We start from the raw sequence: 19,844 nt of genomic DNA on the forward strand, positions 1-19,844 counted from the left end.
GTAAAATATATTTTTAATTTTCTGAAAATGTCGTCTGGTCATATTTCATTCTTTCAAACCCAATTTTGGATATTATTGTCTCAACTAAATAAACTACTGAATACATTTTTAGAGTTACTTTTTAAAAGCCCATCTAGGGACAAGTGCTGTGAATTAGCTGTTGCTATTGCACCAAGATGCAAACATGGGACTGCTGTTTTATTCAGTTTCTGTCAATGTGTGTCTGTCCCTATCAAATAAACTTGAAAAAAAGGAACATTTTGTGAAAACTTATTTCTCTCATTCTGAAATCAGCCTCCTTAAATCTTATAAAATAGTGACTTTAAAACACTAAGCTGCATGACTGAAATGTTCCAAACGATTTAAAAATAAAGGTGATTATTGTTTAGCATAAAACAACAAATGAAATGAAACCAGGTTATCTGCCTCCGGTGTGTCCCAGCCCAGCCCTGCTGCCCTGAATTCATACTGCTGACTGTGACGTCTTGCTGCAGGAACGGCTGAGTGATTGTGAATAAAAAGATGAACCCAGTCTAAAGTTCTTGGCAGGGGAGGGAATTTTCAAGCACTGCAAAAATGAAAACCCCTCTGAAACATTCACAAAATCACTTGTGATGTGGAAAACACATAAAGGTTACATTTAAATCCAGCAGAGCATCCTGTAGAGTGATTTCTAGTGGACGACAGAACAACAAATCCTCTCCAGCAAAGAACAGCAGGCGGTATATTGCAAGAATGTCAAAAAGGTCTCTTCACAGATTTGGACAAGTGTTGTTTCATCCATGGCCTGAAGAACTGGATTCTTCAGGCCATGGATGAAATGGCCTGAAGAATTCAGAATATACAAAACTGTTTTTACATAAGATTAACTCTGGATGTGGAGAAGCACTTTGATATTTTAGCCATTTAAACCTGCATTTGATGACAATGTTGTCTGATTTTCCAACTTTAAACTACTTAAATTGGTGCATTAATTGTTTAACAATATTTAATGAATTCATGTAAGTTTGTTTATGTTGCATCACTTCACAACAAATGTCATCTTGAGGGACTTTACAAAAAAATAATTTCAGTTCAATCATACATGCATTCCAATTAATTCTAACTGTCAAACAGTGAATTATGTTCTGTTAATTATTCAAATTAATTTAAAAGATTGTCTGTGTAAGGAAACACAGAATATTACTTGCAGCATTCACTCATACCAAGCATGCATGTAGCGACAGTGGAGAGGAAAAACTCCCAGAAACCAGAACCAGATCCTGGTTCAGTGTAAACCACCATCTGGATCACTTCTGCAGCCCTTTTAATTTATTCACTCAGGGTGCTGGTTTGCTAAGTCTCCAAGCTAAATGTCTAATCACAGTTACAAATGAATAAATCTTGATTAGTATCCTTCACAGGTTAACATTCCCATCCCACCTGAACATCTTTTTGTGTGTAACATTTTACTTACATTTTAAAAAGGTTGAAGTTATTACATCCCACAACTTGTTTAACTCAAAAGAAGGAATTATTATTCAAAGCTGGATGTGAGATTAGTTTGCTTTAACTACACCACTTGAGCAACAGAGAACATTCTTTGAAGAAGAATGAATCAGTTCTTTCTTTAACTTTAAAATGGCTCCTTTTTATGAACCAACACATATAATTATAATTGCTTCTCTCCCGGGAAGTTTAGCTTCCAGGGCAGATTGTGTATATGTTTGGCATTTTGGATAGAGTTTTAGTAGTGTAATAAACACTGTTCACCTTGTTGGTGATTAAAGAAAAATGTGCGTTTGGACCAGGATCTGCTTCGTCCATCAGTTTATGTAAGTATCACTCCCTGGGTGTTTTGAAGCTGAGTCTGTAATCCTCGGCAGATACTTTTACAAATCCTGTATTTAATTAGATTTTCCCATTTAGTCGTTTGCAATCAAGACCCTAATTCCACCATAATGCCTACAGTGAGAGCATATTCCTAGCAAACTTACAGTCCTACACTGTGCTTGTGTGTGTAACAGTCTGAGCAGAACAGTTTCACCTCAGAAATCCCTGTGGTTGTAAAAGTTCAGCAGACCACCAACTGGCTGAACAGATGTTCTCTGTTCTTTATCAGAGGATCAGTGTTGCACCCGGGCGGTCTTACACCCCTTTGATGTACTTCAGTAGGGAGTTTATTGAAAAGCTTGGAAATGTTCACTAAGTGTTTTATGAAAATACATGAAAAAATGCCACCCATCCTTCTTGCTGTAGATTGCACCTAAAAAAGGACAATAAAAAGCTAGAATACAGAAAAAATTTAATTAATTGAAGCATCTTCTAGCAAAACAGTCATTTCTTTAACAACTTCTTTTTATGTTGCCTAAAGTGTCCAGGAACATGTAAGTATAATTCCATAGAAACCTTTTCATGAATAAATTTAATATTTTACTTTGTGCTGAACATGAAGAGCAGAGATATGACATATTTCTGCCCAGGTCCCTCTTGAAAATTAGATCTGGATCTCAGTGGGGTTTTACCTGGTTAAATAAAGGAAATGTAAAAAGTAAAAATTAACAATAATAATAATAATAATAATAATAATAAAAAGAGACCGTATGTTAGATTCTCCAATAGTGCTAAGCAGTTTCCACTGTAAGCATTCATGCATATTAAGAAAAAAATTGTGTTTGAACTGCTAAAATATGCATTTATTAGCATGTTTTAGAGGGGGGTGTATGACATGTTTTCACAGATATTGGCTGTTCTCTGGTGATCACTACGGAGGGCCATTAAAACTCCGAATACCATTAACTTGGATCAGAAACAGTGACTGGGAGTAGAAATAAGAACAGGATCTAAACATCATTCAGGAGCTGAACACCATCTAAGAACTGTAAAGACAAAGCTTGTCACTGGTCCCCCAGTAAAACAACCTGGTTCCTCATTGTAGCATCATTACAGGTTTTTGTCTGGAGGCAGAAAAAAAGAAAAGTCCTTTCTGGGTTTTCTTCACCAGGACTGAATTTATTAGCCTGTTATCTTAGACACATATTTGCTGGCTGAATTCTGCTGATTTTAACCCTTATTCAGGCTCTTTAAATTAATCTAGCTGACTAACTACAGATAACTTTTCAGTTTCTTTAAAAACAAATGTTCCCTGTGGCTGTTTCCAGTGTTTTCAAGTATAAAACCCACTGGCCGCTTTAAGGCTTTTGACTTCTGTCACTTTTTGTTTTAAGGAAAATAACTGGAGGCAGTTTTTGTTTTAACTTTAATGACAATAACATAAAATTTGTAAAAGCACAATTTAAATATATTCAGTCAATGTTTGCTTTCCTTGGATGTTGGATTTCCTTTTCTTTTACTCCACCAAGTGATAGTCGTCTGATACTTTCAGCATTTTGGCTGAACTCGTGAAGCACATGGTCACAGTCAGGAGATGGATACAAAATGAGATTTGAAGCATTTAAATCATTATTAAAACATCCATCCATTTTCTTTACACCTTGGTGGGGTCGGGAGGGGTGCTGGTGCCTCTCCAGCTATCATTCTGGGTGAGAGGCGGGGTCACCCTGGACAGGTCGCCAGTCTGTCGCAGGGCAACACAGAGACACACAACCATGCACACACACACTCACACCTAGGGGCAATTTGAAGAGGCCAATTAACCTGACGTGTTTTTGGACTGTGGGAGGAAACCGGAGTACCCGGAGAGAACCCATGCATGCACAGGGAGAACATGCAAACTCCATGCAGAAAGACTGGGGCTGGGAATTGAACCCAGAAGCTTCTTGCTGCAAGGCAACAGGTCTACCAACTGTGCCACTGTGCAGCCCTGTTATTAAAACACTTTGACAGAATTTTAGCTGGTTCACCCTCTAAACGTGATCAAGTGGTTCACTTGTTTGTTCCTCCAAAATTAATATCTTTGTTCTAATCCTACAGTTAAGTGAGATGAAAAGTTCAGGACAGTGTTTTTACCACAACAACAAACCCACTTTACATTTCTGTGCTACTTTGTCTTTTATACCACATAAAACCCCCGTAGCATGTATTGTTGAATGTGATATTAGCTGATATATTGGTGAAGCTTTAGTGTTATTGTTCCATGCCCTGATGTCAGCCCAGCGAGTTGAATTCCTGCTGAAGAGGAGCCTGTCATTTTGTAGCACCTAGCACTCGGCTTCTCTCTGATTCCATTAAATGCTTGTTGGCATTCGTCAGCCGCTGTAGCAATTATGGTGTGACATTTAAGAGTTGTTCAACGTTGAATTCCTGCTTTTTCGTCAGCTGAGACTTTTATCTCAAGCTTTTCGTGTCAACATTTAGGCAGCAGAGCCGTTGTGAGTTAGAAAGCCGAGGCTGTCGGTTGGAAACACAAACATCGTTTCTGTGCAGCCAGTCCTTCGCCGATGTTAATTACAGCTAGAAGACATTAAATGATCATGTGAGGAGATGGCTCCAAATTTCACTACGGCTTATAAAACAAAGCAGGCCGCCGCATGCCTTCTTAATGACATTTTAAAAACTGTACCAAATACTGTCAAGTCAAATTACTATTATTATAAAGAAATAATAAGCTTACATTGCAGCCTCTGAAAATAACAATTTGAGATTTTGTTTCTTGTCTCTCGTCTTCCTCCTAACATCAGACCAAAGATTCTGCAGGGTTTGGATCAGACCAAGTAGCAAAGGAAGAAAAAACGCCTTTAGTGGGCAGAGACATGGAATAAGCCTTAAACATCAAAATCACAAGAAATAATTGCTTATTTCATTCTGTCAGTAACTGAGTACACAATTCATCACTTTTAAACTTTTCCACAATATTCTAATTATTTTAGACATACAGGTTTACAAACTGAATTATTGATAATGATTTTATATTGATTTAACTTTGCTTTATGACTAATAAGATTCCCAATATCTCCTAAAAGGGATCTAAAACTCCAGCTGTCATGCAGTATTTCTACATTATTCCCCTAACTGTAGCTGGACTCTCATTGATTTTGATGTTTCATGGTAATTATCATCAGACTCACGTTGGGTTGTGACATGGATCACTGTATCCTCAGCAATGACAACAGAGAATCTGCTGTCATTTTTTTATTCATTAAGACAATAAATGAAAAAAGTGTTTATTGATTTTCTGACAAACTGCAACAATCTGCTTTTTTTCTTGTTAGGATTTGAAAAGACAATCCATTTCCTAATTAAAAAAGAAATTCAAACCAACATCAGCTCTATTTGTTAAAATGTCAGGCTGCTTCCATTAAAGTTAAATAAACACTAAGGAATCTATCAAGAAAATATGAATATAATACTTAACAGAATAAATATTTTTGTATATCTGGTGACCAAAGTACCTTACCTTTAATGCATACAGGTACATCTACAACAATTAGAGTATCATAAAAAACTTAAGTTTTTATTATTTCAGAAGATGAAGCTCATTTATAATATGAAATATTTCAAGTCCTTATCAATTTTATTAGATAATACACTGTTGACTGTGGACGTCATAAACCCAGCAGACCAGAACCAGCCGACGACGTGGCGCCTCAAATCATCTCAACTTCACATTGGATTTGAAGCAGCATGGATACTTATCCTCTAAACTGTCCCTCCAGACTCTGAGGTCGTTTTGTCCAGAAGAAATTCAAACTTTACTTCCATCTGAAAGGAGAACTTTGGACCACAGAGAAGCAGATCATTTGTCTGCAGGGTAAAACGTTGAAGCCCGGATATGAACGGTCTGTTCTGACTCCATTCTTTGTAAAACTTCCTGAAACTCATGAATGGATTTGATTGGTAATCCTCTCAATACTGAAGTTATCACTGTTGCTGGTGCAGCTTCTACTACCACACTTTTTCTTTCCACTCAACTTTCTGTTCTTATGGTTACAGCACTCTGCAGACAACCTGCTTCTTCAGAAAGTCTTCCTTAGGATGGTGTTGCTCATAAAATGCTTGCAGGTGTTTTGAGTTAACTATCAACATGAGTTTATGAGAAATAAAGGCTGGATGTATTTCATTAATATAAATAATATGAATTTATTTTCAAATAAATCTTTTAACTTTTTCATGATATTCTATTTATCACTCATATATTTCAATAATTTAAAATCATCCAAGATTGAGTATTATTAGACATTCACTTTTTCCACTACTGTTTATTGATTTATTTTAACGCTCTAGTCACATCCACAACATCTGCAGAAGTAAATTGTTGCAGACGTTAAGCCACTGGTGTTACTCTATCAATAGAGCCCTGGAGAAACAACAACGACAATAGAGGAATTTTATCCAGTTGGCATGGGAGATGAACATTTCTCTAAATGCTCCGCCACCACATACTCCAGCTCTAATTCTGTCCCAAGGCTGTCTTTTGATAGTTTCCTCTGTTGAAGTAATATCAGGAATAAAAAGTCAATGCTGCTCTGTAAATAATGAACAGAGCAGAATCAGATGTTATTGAAAGCACGTGTTTAAAGGGCAACTTTACTCTCTCAGCCAGCTAATAGACTGAACAACTTCTGATGAAGGCAGCAGAGAGATAACCTTTAAACATGGTGAATTGCTCCTGATGAAACTGGGTCTGCAAGGGAAACTTAAGGTACATGCACCCACTCCTTTCGTAATTGGATTCATACTGCAGGCTTGAAGAAACAATATGGACTGGAAATTGCAGAGACCAAAGGGCCCTTCTGTGTTCTAACGATAAGTAGAGAAGTGATTAGATTATTTTATGCCTTATATAAAAAAAGAACTTGACTTCTCATTATGATAAAGGTCAGTTTGTTATCGCTGACTTCACCTTACGCATTTGAAGTCTATCTTTTTGGAGGTGAACATGCTAAACAAATATTAAATACAAACACTGGAGATAGCTTTGTGAGTTAATGAGGCAGTGAAACTACAGGAAGTGGGGTTACCACTTCCTGTCTGTTCCCTTTTAAGAATTTGTCTTTCATGTGAAGTGGGAGTGGCCAGACTTCAGGTTCTGACTGGAAACACATGGGCAGGTTTCATCCTAGACAGATTCATCAGAGGGAAACATAGTGACACAACCATGCAACACACAGTCATGATTAAAGAAAATTTAGAGATCAGTGAACCTCTGGGAGGAAGCTGGAGTACCCAGAGAGAACCCACACATGCACAAGGAGAACATTCAGGCTTCCTGCAGAAAGAGCCCAGATTCAAACCCACAACCTTCTTGATTCAAAACTATGCACTGCCCCGATCCTCAAAACCAGTCATTAATTCTTCAAGCAAGGATCATATCTCCAATCCAACGTCTTTCTAACCAAACGGCCAGACAGAGATTTAACTGGTTCACATCAACACGCGTTCACATGCTAGAATGGCCCAGTAACATCCAGGCTTAAATACAAACTTGACATTCCCAGATATTCTGTGTCCAATCATAATTATACTATCTTAAGACTGAAATGAGATCAAATTGTTTCCCTTAATGGCAGGGTGTTCAGATTGGAGCATTTCTCCCAGCAGTATTGCTGAATCAGGAATCTGGGGCTGATAAACTGCTTTGATTGAAAAGGTTGAGATGAATTGCAGTTTGATTCAATATGATATACAAATCTGATGTTACAGACCTGCTTCACTCTTAGCCAGATGTTTTCCTTACCTACTGTACACTAAACTTTACACAAATCTTGCAGAGCGATGATTCTTTAAGCAAAGTAAGAGAGCAAGCAGAACCTCTACCTGTTATGAAAGCAGAATCTTGGCTTGAAGTTTATTTACTCTCTAAAATGAGCATTTTAATGTTTCTGTCCATCAAGCTTTTAACTCGCTGATCTCACAGAATCGGAGGGTCCAGCACAACAAAGCTTCTATCTGCCATTGGACTGGAAGTGCCTCCGTGATGCCAGCTTGTATCTTATGTCTTTTCTGTGCCAACATAAAAAGACCAAGTCAAATAAGTACTTATTTGTTGATTTTATTTGATGATTTGTGGAAGCATATTTTATGCATATTGAATAATCACTATGTCACTTAAACTGTATGTTTTAATAGGTTGGGAGGGATTACCCAGACATGCCCTCCATGGATCCTCCTCTCCTTTATTCCACATTTATCTGCTTTCAGACTCTTCAAATTTAAGGAAATCCATATTAGAGATTTTCTGATTCGGAAATGATTACTGATGTGTAAAGTGGACTCTCTAATTAGCTCTTCTGTTAATTTAAATTTATCAACAAATCAGCCAAAATTCAAGTTGTTAGTCATAACTGCACCCTTGCTGTAGCAGCTCAGAACAGTTTATCAATCATCTATGAATGAGCTGGGTTAATTAATAGGCAGCCAAAGGGCATCTCCAGGCATTAATATTCTTCACTATTAGCGCTGCATCCAGACAGTCTTTTGGAAGGAGCTGTGAAAGATGTGCTCTGCCTGCCTGAGGATTGTAGGGAGGAAATGCAAGCTAGGAGAGAGGTGCATCGCCATGGGAATTTCTGCATCCTCAACCTTGGGCAGTTAATTGAGGGGAAAATACAAGCCATGCATAGCGCTGGAGCTGTCTCTACACTTCCTGTTCCTGCTTTCATTCTCATTGTTGTACCACTGGATTCTGGTCACATTGTAAATGCAAGGATGTGAGGAACGAGTCCCTTTACACTTCTGTGTGAAGCTGAAGGCAATTATACATCAATAATTAGGGCTGATTAGAGTCATACCTCAGGGTACCTTGAGACTACATAATGAGTTGATTTCAAAGGGGAGCAGTGGAAATGTAATAATATTGATGATTATGTACACTCACGCTGTAATTCTGGAGCCCAATACATGCTGCACAATGGTTGACCCAATTCAGAAATGGAATCACATGATTCGCATTAACATGGCTGGTTGCTCTTGAAATGTTTTAGATGTTAACATCTTAAATGTCAGAAACCAGCAGAGCTTTGGGAGGATTGGTGTCCATTCAGCATTTTCCTGATGCTTAAAGTGTAACCAAACCCCTTATTAAAGCATAAACCAGCTCTCAGACCATTTCTGGAAAATTTCACCAAAATAAGCAGAGAAAAGACAGAATGAGAGGCGTGTTCAAGTGCTGAGATGAGGGTGAGGCTGTGGTCTGGACAAGCAACTTTGTTTCAAAAAAGCAACTAGCAACAAATCTAGTGACTATTTTGTGCTACTGGAGACATTGACAACACATGAAAGCACCATTTGCTCTGCAGTAAATGACTCAGAAAAAAACAAGTGCTGCTGTGAGTCCCTCCCACTTCCCATCACTGCAGTCCGTCATCCTACAATAAAAAGCCTGGAGTCCATGTTGTAAATAAATAACATGCACAACTGAGAAATGCTGCTGGTCAACGCTCACAAATCCAACTCCTGACTCGCCACCAGGGGGCGTGTGTCTGAGTGAGCTGTTTTTATAGCAGAACACTGGGCTGTGACGCAGACAGCCACCAGGCTGCGCCGTTGTAACCAATAGAAAAATCCAACTGCAGTAGCCACCGTTCAACCCAAAGAGGGCAGCACTGAGATGTTTTTAGGACAAATATTGCAGAATTAAACAAAGCTAGATAAAAATTTCACAATTTGAACAGAAACATAGATAATGCACTTAAAATTTTTCTGATCTTTGTCACAGTAATAATGATTTCTTTTAAAACAAATTTAACCGTTTAGAATATAAAAATCACCATTTTGATATCACCACTTTGTTGACTACACTAAGGACTCATTTCTAGTTAGCTTGCAGCTGATCAGCTGAAGTGAGGAGGAGACCAAAGAGATTTAGAATTAAGAGTTAGGTGTCTTTACAAATGTTCTTTTGTCTTTTTCAGAAATACTTTACTTTTTTTTTTTACAATTAATTGCAGTACTTGCTACCTCAATAGTCAATGAGGTTTCCATGATCACATAGTTGTAGAAATGTACAGTGATCTTTGAATGAGAACAATATTTCATTTGAACAACTTCTCTTATATTTAAACTGCAAGTTTGCATGAAAAGACTTAAAAGCAGGCATGCTTTGAAGATGGATGAATGTTTTGCTGAATCTGAAAACTTTTGATCACCATCAGAACGTTGTGTGAGATATAATCAGACATGTCTGCACTCATCAAATCAGAGCATTGTGACAGTGATGGGGAGTTTTGAATCACAGAAAACTGATTGAATATCACAACACACACACACACGCACAGACACACACACACACACACACACACACACGTTTGTGTGGCTATCTTTGTGGGGACTTTCTTCCAATGACTTCCATTCATTTCTACAGCCTAAACCTTATCTTTACCCTTTTCCTAACCCTAACCAAAACTCAATTCACACCTTAGTCCTAACTCTAATCCCTACCCAAAAACAGGGTTTAGGGTTAGGGTTAGGAACCTGGTCCCCACAAGGGGGGACCAGGCTCCGGTTTAAGATTTAAACAACTACATTCTCTTGCTTAGGGTCGTGTAAAAAGCAGTGCNTGTGGGGACTTTCTTCCAATGACTTCCATTCATTTCTACAGCCTAAACCTGACCTTTACCCTTTTCCTAACCCTAATCATCACATTCCTAACCCTAACCAAAACTCAATTCACACCTTAGTCCATCTCTAATCCCTACCCAAAAACAGGGGTTCTCCTTGTGGGGACCAGGCTTCGGACCCCACAAGGAGCAATTGGTCCCCACAATGTAGTATATGTCAGGAAAATCGTCCCCACAACGTATTACAAACAAACGTATGCGCGTGCGCACACACGCGCGCGCATGCACAAAACAAAAAGTACTTTGGGAAATCTCAAAGGAAGAATTCAAAGCCTGAAGCTTCAACCTATGCTTAGAGGTTTTTTACTTAAATACAGGCGCCTCCTTGAAATGCAGCCCACAAACTTACTCAAAAAACCCAAAAGGTAACCAGTATGACCAGAAGGAGCTGGACCTGCAGCTCTGCAGGTCCAGGATCCTGATGGCTGCAAGGGAGTCAGCTGGATTTATGTCAAACAAATCAGAATGTCATGTAATGTTAATATGGAACTGTTATTTATTTGCACATCATTTGTAATTAAAGATGCAATAAAAGTTGTAAAATAAAACCAAAAATCTGAATATTATTATGCTTCTATTGGTTTCAAGAGTTGCTTTAGTTCAGTGGTTCCCTGGTGGCTGTAACAACCTCCTCAGGAAGTCAACCTTCTTCTTAGGGCTTCTGGTGAGCCATCATTTGACCCAGGTGTGTTAAACCAGGGAGAGAACTACGACATGCATGATGCCGGGCCTCCAGGACCCACTTTGGGCACAGACTGCTTTAACTGCAAGTCTGTTACTTTTCTTCAGTTATTGTTAGTTCAGTAGTGAAGCCACGTGGTGCTTTCAGTGACTCATAGAGGCTCTATGACAGAGCTTTGACTATCCCAACGCAATGTAAACGTTAATGATGTCACACCCTGAAAACAGCTGTTGGGTTACGTTGCAGGTTATCCTGGTTTATTTTTCCTCAGTGACAAATCCAGCCTCCATTATGTTTCCTGAACAAAAGAGAACCCTGCATAAAAATAAAATCAATATCCAAAATTCCAAATTACTATTTTTTATGGCCATAAAATGCAACAATAATTCAGAAAGTCCAATACTGCACAATAACAATGGCATAAATTAACAGCATTCCTCATTTTTCAGTAATTTTTTTAATCTCTTTTTGGTTATGAATTATTGTCACACAATGTTCTTAATGAAAACAACCATGTTTTAATGAAATTGTGCAAATTTAAAATGAACTGAATCAAAATAAGGCTATTAAAAGACTTGACCTTTATCTGTAATCCTGTTCTTGGCCTTCATGGACCGATCCGTTTTGGTGCCGTCCGGATCCGGTTTCTGCTTTCTGCAGATGATTCTGTTGTCTTCATCAGATCATCATCTCCTTTCACTGGAGCAGTTTGTAGCTGCATGTGAAGAGGATGAAAATCAGCATCCCAACCCTCTGAGAGGGAGAAGCTCCGTCTCCGGGTTGGAGAAAAGGTTCTGTGGAGGAGTCTAGGTGTCTGTGGGTTTGTTCAGGAATAAGGTAGAAACAGAGCAGGACAGTTGGATTAGTGATGCCTAAACCTTTCTGCCTCAGCAACCCAACCTGGAATTAAACAGAATGAATGGATGGATGAACTAAATGTTATATTTGGATTTCTTTATGCTCCAGATGATAAGATTTAAACAACTACATTCTCTTGCTTAGGGTCGTGTAAAAAGCAGTGCTAGTTCTCTTACAGAGCTCCTTTTCATCCGGATTAATCTTTCATTTTATTCCCCCATTATGTTCACACTGTGTTGTCAATGCAATGTTTCATGAAAAATAGGTCTTCTTCCAAAAAACACTGTGTGCAGGCAACAGAGAGTAATCCACACTGAGGCCTGCCTTTCTGCTCTTCATCCTCTGCCTTGGCTCCTTCACTTTATGAAATACTGTCTGTCCAAACTCTGCTAAATATAATTAGTCATGCACTATAGCACTAAAGTAAAAAATGTTATCTTCACTAACAAGAACATGCTCAATTTGAGCGATTTATTTGACTTGGCAGCAAAGTATCAAACTATTTTTTCACATAAAGTACATTTTCACGATACTTCTGTATAGATTGCCATCATTTTAATATATCATGCATCGCTGTGCTACACAGGTGCAAGGACCTGAGTTTTTCCACCAACAGCATGAGGGGCTGGAAGGAGTCTGAATGTTAAAGCTGGCGGTTTCTGGGAAACCTTTGACCTGCATTTTTAAGCTATGGCTTCCTCACACACCTGTGTTATTAGTAGGAATGTTTTTCCTTAGATGTTAGTGTTTATCGCTGCTCCTGTGTGCAAGGATTGAGTATCAGTGTGGGTTAGTGGGTGAGATAATGATGCTTTGGTTTCAGATTGTGTGAGGGGAACAGTCCTTTCCTTCCCCCGGGGTAATCATGGATCGGAACATTGAGCGAAGCAACTCGAGGAACTGATTTTGTGTGGGCACAAATCAATCCCACTACCTCTTTCAGCTCGGCGGTTAGTTGCTGTTGCTGTATCCTCTGTTGCTGCGATCCTTTCTCCAATTATGGACAGGAGAAATCTCAGCAGTGTCCAATTTCAGAACATCAAGATTTATACCCTTTTCAGAAACATCAGAGGACATTGAATTTCCATCTGAGCCTGGCTTCCTAAATATCTGCTACTGCAATGAATTTGGGGAAAACTGTCGTAAAACTTTTTCACCTTGACAAAATTGTTTAATTAAATATCAATCTTTTGCACCTACAAACACATGGCGCAAAGCCTGGGTGACATACATAACTTATGCATATTTGTGCGGTAACTACATAACTAACATAGTAACATTGTGAAATGGCTTCAAACTCCTGGATGGAAATTGTAACATCTTTGAATGTCTGCAGAGAAATGTGGCGTTCTCTTATAACCGTTTCATAAAAGTAAAGAGGCTCCAGCGAGGGAGAAGGAACCACAGCTGTAGCGGAGCTGTGGTGACGTCACTCAGCTTCAGGCACACACACCTTTCACACACTGCATGAAAGGTGTGTGCTGATATGAGAGTCCCAAAGCCATGTGACTGCATGTCAACTGTTTGGATTCAGACGGAGTACTGGAGCCTTTAGTCTGTTATTGTTCTCTGGTAGCATGAAACTCCTCAAATACCATCAATTATTTATCAATCCAACTTATATACATCGACAACATGGATTATTTTGATTGTGTTTATTTACAGTTCTTTAATATTCCACATCAATGAAGAGAAGATTTTCTCATTTAAAATGTTTTACTGCAGAAAAGGAAAAGATGTCAGTGTTGGATCAATGAATGGACAGACAGAAGTTTTCTACAGTGAAGTGAACTCTGAACCTTTTTTGTCTTTGCAGAGTCATGAGAATTCAGGATCTCAGATGCATCTTGGTTCAGTTTCACAAAGTGAGTTCTGACTCAGAAAACGGACAACTTGATTTTAATACTTATCTATCAAACATGCCAGGCAGAGTGAAAGGTTTGTTCTCATGTCTGCATGGCTCGGATGCATGCAGGATGGTCTTTCAGCAGTGCTGTTCATGCATCTTTCATGGGGACACTGAGTATGTTGTTGGTTTCTGTTTTCATCACATTCAAAAGAATTTATATATACAGGAAAAAAGTAACTAAAAATATGCTTTTGTTGTATTGTTTGTAGAAAGGTCAGAGTTCAATCACATCTGTGTCATTTAGGGCTTTCTAAGCCTCTTTCTACTTTGCTGTCTGAACAGGCACTGACGGGGCATGCATGGTGGGACCCAGAACAGAACCCTGGGGGACACCAGTGTTCAGAATGACAGAAAATAGCTTGTGCTCTCCCAGTGTGATACTGTGAAGATATCACACTGGATCAAAGCCTGTCTGCAGAAGGTCGTCCTGAGGAAAAAGTCCAACTGATTGTTTGGGATAAAAGTGCAAAAAGCTAAAGAGAAGTAGAGAAACATGTGACCATTCTGAACGGTCAGAGTGCAGATTGTAACCTCTATTGATCCAGTTTCTCTGTTCTGCATGTTAACAGCCTGGTATTGCAGGGATGGCTTGTTTAATATGAGCCTGGATCAGTCTTAAATTATCCAGCTATTTGTGAGGTGAATACAATTGGGCAGCTGTCATTTGGGCAATTTGTGCTTTTCTGTAATGGTTGTTGTTTTTGGAACACATATGGTAAATGCATAGTGTGGTGACAGACTGAAGAGGTGTGTGGAAACACCTGGCAATTGATCTGCACATGCTTGAAGTGTCTGCCCTTCACTTTCACTCTGACATATATTTGTTTTCTTCAGAAAACTTTAAGGGACATTTTCTTGTAACTATGGCTTAACTTTCCTCAGACAAATATTAATAAATATTTATGTGTCTCTTGCTGAATGAATGAATGAATGAATGAATGAATGAATGAATGAATGAATGAATGAATGAATGAATGAATGAATATTAATTTATTTGGAAAATTGATATTTTTTATAGTTAAGTGAGCATTCTGTGTTTTGAAGCAAAGTTCACCTCTGAAACCGTTTCTAAATGACCAAATGAGCCATAATCAGAAAAGACTGAAATATTTTACTTTGTGGAATGACTATAAAAAAATTGCTTCACTTTCTGAGATAAATGGCAAGAAATATAGAACTATTAAGGTATATTCAGATTTTTGGTGAAAATCCGTCAATCAGAATCTGTTCTGTTGTAGCTCAGAGATGTGACTTAAATCCAGATTAAGCAGAGAAACATTCAGTAAACGTTTTCATGGTCTGTCTTGTTATCTGTGAAACAACATGAAGTGGAAAAGCAGGAAGGAGTTAACACAGAGACACTTTACCAGGAAGAATCCGGTCTGTGGTCTCCACTGGCTGATGAAGGGCGACATCAGCCCATCAATATGTTTCCTTCAGCCATATTGTAATAGATGATGGAGGATAACGATCACTGTCGGCTCATTTCTGTTAGAAATAATCATAAAGGATACAGGTTAGGAGCATCCTTTAAATACCTCCTCTGCTCCCTGAGCTTTAACTATGCTGTTCGTTTACATTAGCATGTGTTGCTAAAATCTAAACACAAAGCCACAAAGAAAATTAATGTATCTTCTAAGCACCTGCAAAAAGCTAAACTCATCCCACATAGCAACTAAAGTTACTATAAATGACAAATCATAAGAGGAATCTGCCTTCAGCTGCTCAGTCAGCTCAATCTTCCAAACAGCATCAGCTTCACAGTTTGTCTCTCCCAAACATCCTGGCTGTAGTTCTCCTCTCTGCTGTCTTGATTTGGTCACCTTAGGTGGGTGTTCTTCTGTTTTTCAAAGTCCTGAGAGAGGAGGATAATGGTGAGATGAGAATGTTTTATTAACTGACTGTTCATATGAGTCAGAAGATTTTCATCACATTTGTCAGCAGAGTGACAGGAAACCTGAGGAAGATGACGAAGCGTCGCAACCTGCTGGGTAACATGTGAGATGTAATTGTGCTTCATTTTTTTGTTTGGCTCATGAATGACCTGATGTACATATTCAGAGAGTTTTCAACCAAAACAGCACAACTATGACTGCTACGCCCTTTAAACGCCCTGAAACAGTGAAGAAGTGCAACATGATCCCTGAATACAACAAAATACTAGAAAACAAACAAAAAACAGATTTTATCAAATATTTGAGCAAAAACATTTGTCAGACTTTAACAGGTATGTTGCTGGGCAGATTATCATATTAGAAAGTTTTGAGTTTTTATTTTTGAGTCAAGTCTGCCTGCTGTTGCACAGCAGCACTGGTTTCTGGCAGCAGGCAGGTCCTGGGTTCAAATCTCAAACCCCATGTTCCTATTCTAACTCAATTAATAATTTAGTTGTGACATTTGCTATATCATAATGATCTTCTAAAAGCAGAATAAACAAAGACAATTCTGTCTACAACGCCTTGGCCATGTTCCAACAGTCACAGCTACAAATTGGTTGTTAGACAGCCTCCTCTTTGAAACACACAGCCTTCATTCTGCCTCACTGGTTCTGACAGCCCAATTTCATATATTTTCCTCACAATAAGCACAGATATATTGTTGTCGCGACAACCTTGTACGAGCAATAAAAAAGTTATAGTTGGCATCATTCTCCCATCCATGGAAACAAAAGACATCAGCATTCAAGGCTTCACAGAATGAAACTTCTAATGAAAACAGCAAAGGTTTTGGAGCCGTTTTTTTATTTAACAATCACCTCGACATGTTATTTAAACATTATAAAACTGTTTGTTTTGTATCAGGTCTCATTCAATGTATGCAGACAATTTACATAGCAATAAATATCAACCTATTATATTCACAGCAGGGTAAGCATACTTCTTTCATACATTTTGCTGACATAAACCAGATTGGTTGACATTAATGTACATATGCAATCAGTCTTAATATAGCGATGTATTGACAAAAGACCTTGATATGGATGCTATGTGTGATAAGAGGTTTATGTTTTGAATAAACTACCAGGAGTGAAGCCTTCTGGGAGAGAAAGAGCTCCAGGAAAATGACCATGACCTCTGATGGATGTGGGAAAATACTTATGCCTGTAGAGCAAATATTAAGTTTATCGAGCATAAACATGTTTTATCATTGAAAAAATACTTTCCTTATACAGCCTGAGCACAAGAGAGCATTTTGTTCATCTGAATGAAAATCCATTTTTTTATATTGTTCCATAAAGAAGCAGTGATCTAAACCTGTACATCCACTTAATACAGGAAGAGTAGATTTAGTTACTATTAAAGAAGTTAAAGAGAGCATACTGACCGGGATCCACTTAAAGCTGCCTCCCTCCAGGGCCACGTAATTAACCTCCACCTGTTCCATTGTAACTTTACTGGCCAGCTCCCATTCGGGTTCGTGTGTCTTGCCTTAGGCCAGCGCTGCAAATAACGATACGCTCACAGGCAGCTTCACTGGCTAAATATATGAAAAACTCCCACTCTCAGGGAACAAAACTAAACTTTGTATAAAATGTCATTTGAAGGATATTAAGATGAAGGATCTTTATTCTTGCTTTTAAAAAATCCACTTTCAGTGTTTGCATATATTCTGCTATCACTGTCTGTGCAAATATGTCCATTTTTCTTACACACTGTCAAATCTTCTGAACGGTGTGTAAATTATTGATATGTAAATGATAGATCATCTCCGAGCTTTGATCAGTCCAGGATGCAGTAAAGGATGTAAGAGACACAACTGGAACTTTTAAGTTTACATACAAAACAGTGTGTGTCAAGATAAACATTCAGATCAGGATTATTTTAATGTGTTTAGTTGTAAAATTTCAAACCTTCTGTCGACGTGACTCACTTTTAAGAAAGGAACCAAATCTGGAAAACTCAAAACATTTCCAGCTCTTGATATGAGGTATCAGCTGAAACAAGTCCTGACTGAGAGGGACAAAAAGAAGACATGAGGAAAAGAAAAGCTACACTCATACAGACTTTAATGCTTTTTTACAGAACCTGCCCAGGATGAGCAGCAGGTGATGAGCAGCAGGTGAGGCAGTGAACTACCAACTGCATTTCTTCCCTTTGTGTCTCACCTTACAGTCCATTTGCTTTCCTGCTGTACGTGAACTTCACCAGGGTTCATTTTAAGGTTCAGATGGAATCAGAGTTTGCTTGTTTGGACTGCTCCTGAGTTCAGATGAGCTTCCACTTCTGCCCAAGACAAGCAGACAAGAAAGGAATCCATCTGACTCTGTGGCCAGACTTGAAACTCCAAGTCTACAGAAGCTTTTCATCAAATGGCCGAGCTTGAAGTAAGCTGCAAAGAAAATGTGCAGAAACGACTCGATGTGCAAAGAGAAAAACATGGAAAAGACTTGCAGCTACAATTAGAGTGAAAGGTGATTCTACAGAGAACTGACTCAGCGACTGAATACATCACACACAACACACTTGAAAGATTTTTATTTGAAAAAAGTTGAAACACTTTCTCTACACTGCACAGTTTCAGGTTCCTAAAAGACAGAAGTCTGGTTTTCCTCCTTCTCAGTGTCTCCCAGAACATTCCTCTCATTAATTAATCCCAGTGAAATACACTGCAGTGTCTGGTTGTAATGTCACAAAAAGGGAAACAGCTTCAGGAGTCTAGACATTCTTCCAAGGTAAATGTGTGCAGTAAGAAAGATTGTCTTAGTGATGACAGAGAAAAGTTCTTCAGGTTTCTGAAATGTGAAGTTTATTTTATTTCTGCGCTCAAACTGCACTGAAATGTGAAACAGGGGTTCAAAACAGCAGCTGAGCTCTGAAGAGCAAACTGGAGACAGGAGCAGGTCATCAGAGGATGACGCAGAGATGAAAACAGAAAAATACTTACAGCAGAACACAAAACCAGACTCATGATAATAAAAACAAGTGAGTGAGACACTGTCGGCTTGGTCCAGTTGATGGTAAACGACTGAGCTTATATAGCTCCTTTCCAATCATTTTGACCACTCAAAGCACTTTACACTAGAGTCACATTCAACCATTCACACTGATCAGTAGGTAATTTGGGGTTAAGCGCCTTGCCAGAGGACATGTGGGAGGAGGAAGCTGGAATTGAACCCACAACCTTTCGATTACAAGACGACTTCTCTTCCCACAGAGCCACAGGCTTAGAGCAGAGCTTTGTGACCTCGTTCAGATGGGAGACGCCACTTTGCACAGACATTTTGTGATGCCTCAGTCTAACCCCTGTTTTGGCCTGGATGTTTTTAGTAGCAGGTTCAGGCATGTTTTCTGTAAAGTTCATAAAGATGCATTCAGTGAAAGGGAAAATAGATGATACAACAAACCCAGATGCTCTTCCACTGAGCGTCGCTTCACCCACTTTTAGGGGAAATTACACACAACGGTTTGACAGAGTCCTGCCACATCTGGGGTGATTGGCACAATAAGAGCTTAAAGCAAGAAAGCAATGTAAGCTCTAAAGGTGGGGATTATGAAATATTCTGCCAGCTGATGTCCAATATTTCAATAACAGAAAACATTGTAAAACCCACCTTCCATCATCACTTTAAATCTACAAACTCCAGCAACAGGACCAGTGAACTACCAACATGTTATCAGAGGATTTCATTATTTGCCTCAATTCTTCTTATTAGTAAAAGTATCAGTTTATTTAAATGTTTAATGAAGCTAAACATCCAGATGTCCAGACATTAAATCTCTTTCCACTTGCTGTTTTTTTCCCATTCCAGTCAAGCTGGGCTGAAGGAAAATAAGCTTCAAAGTTTGATGAGCCACTATGTCGTATAATGATTTGCCTAAAACTCACAAACCACATCTGTGCACCTATTGGAGTTTTTATTGCACTGATCAGCCCAGAAGCTTCAACGCATTTTCTGCAA

The sequence above is a fragment of the Poecilia formosa genome, unplaced genomic scaffold (assembly GCF_000485575.1).
Source record: "Poecilia formosa unplaced genomic scaffold, Poecilia_formosa-5.1.2 Scaffold39, whole genome shotgun sequence".
In the NCBI taxonomy this organism is placed as follows: Eukaryota; Metazoa; Chordata; class Actinopteri; order Cyprinodontiformes; family Poeciliidae; genus Poecilia; species Poecilia formosa.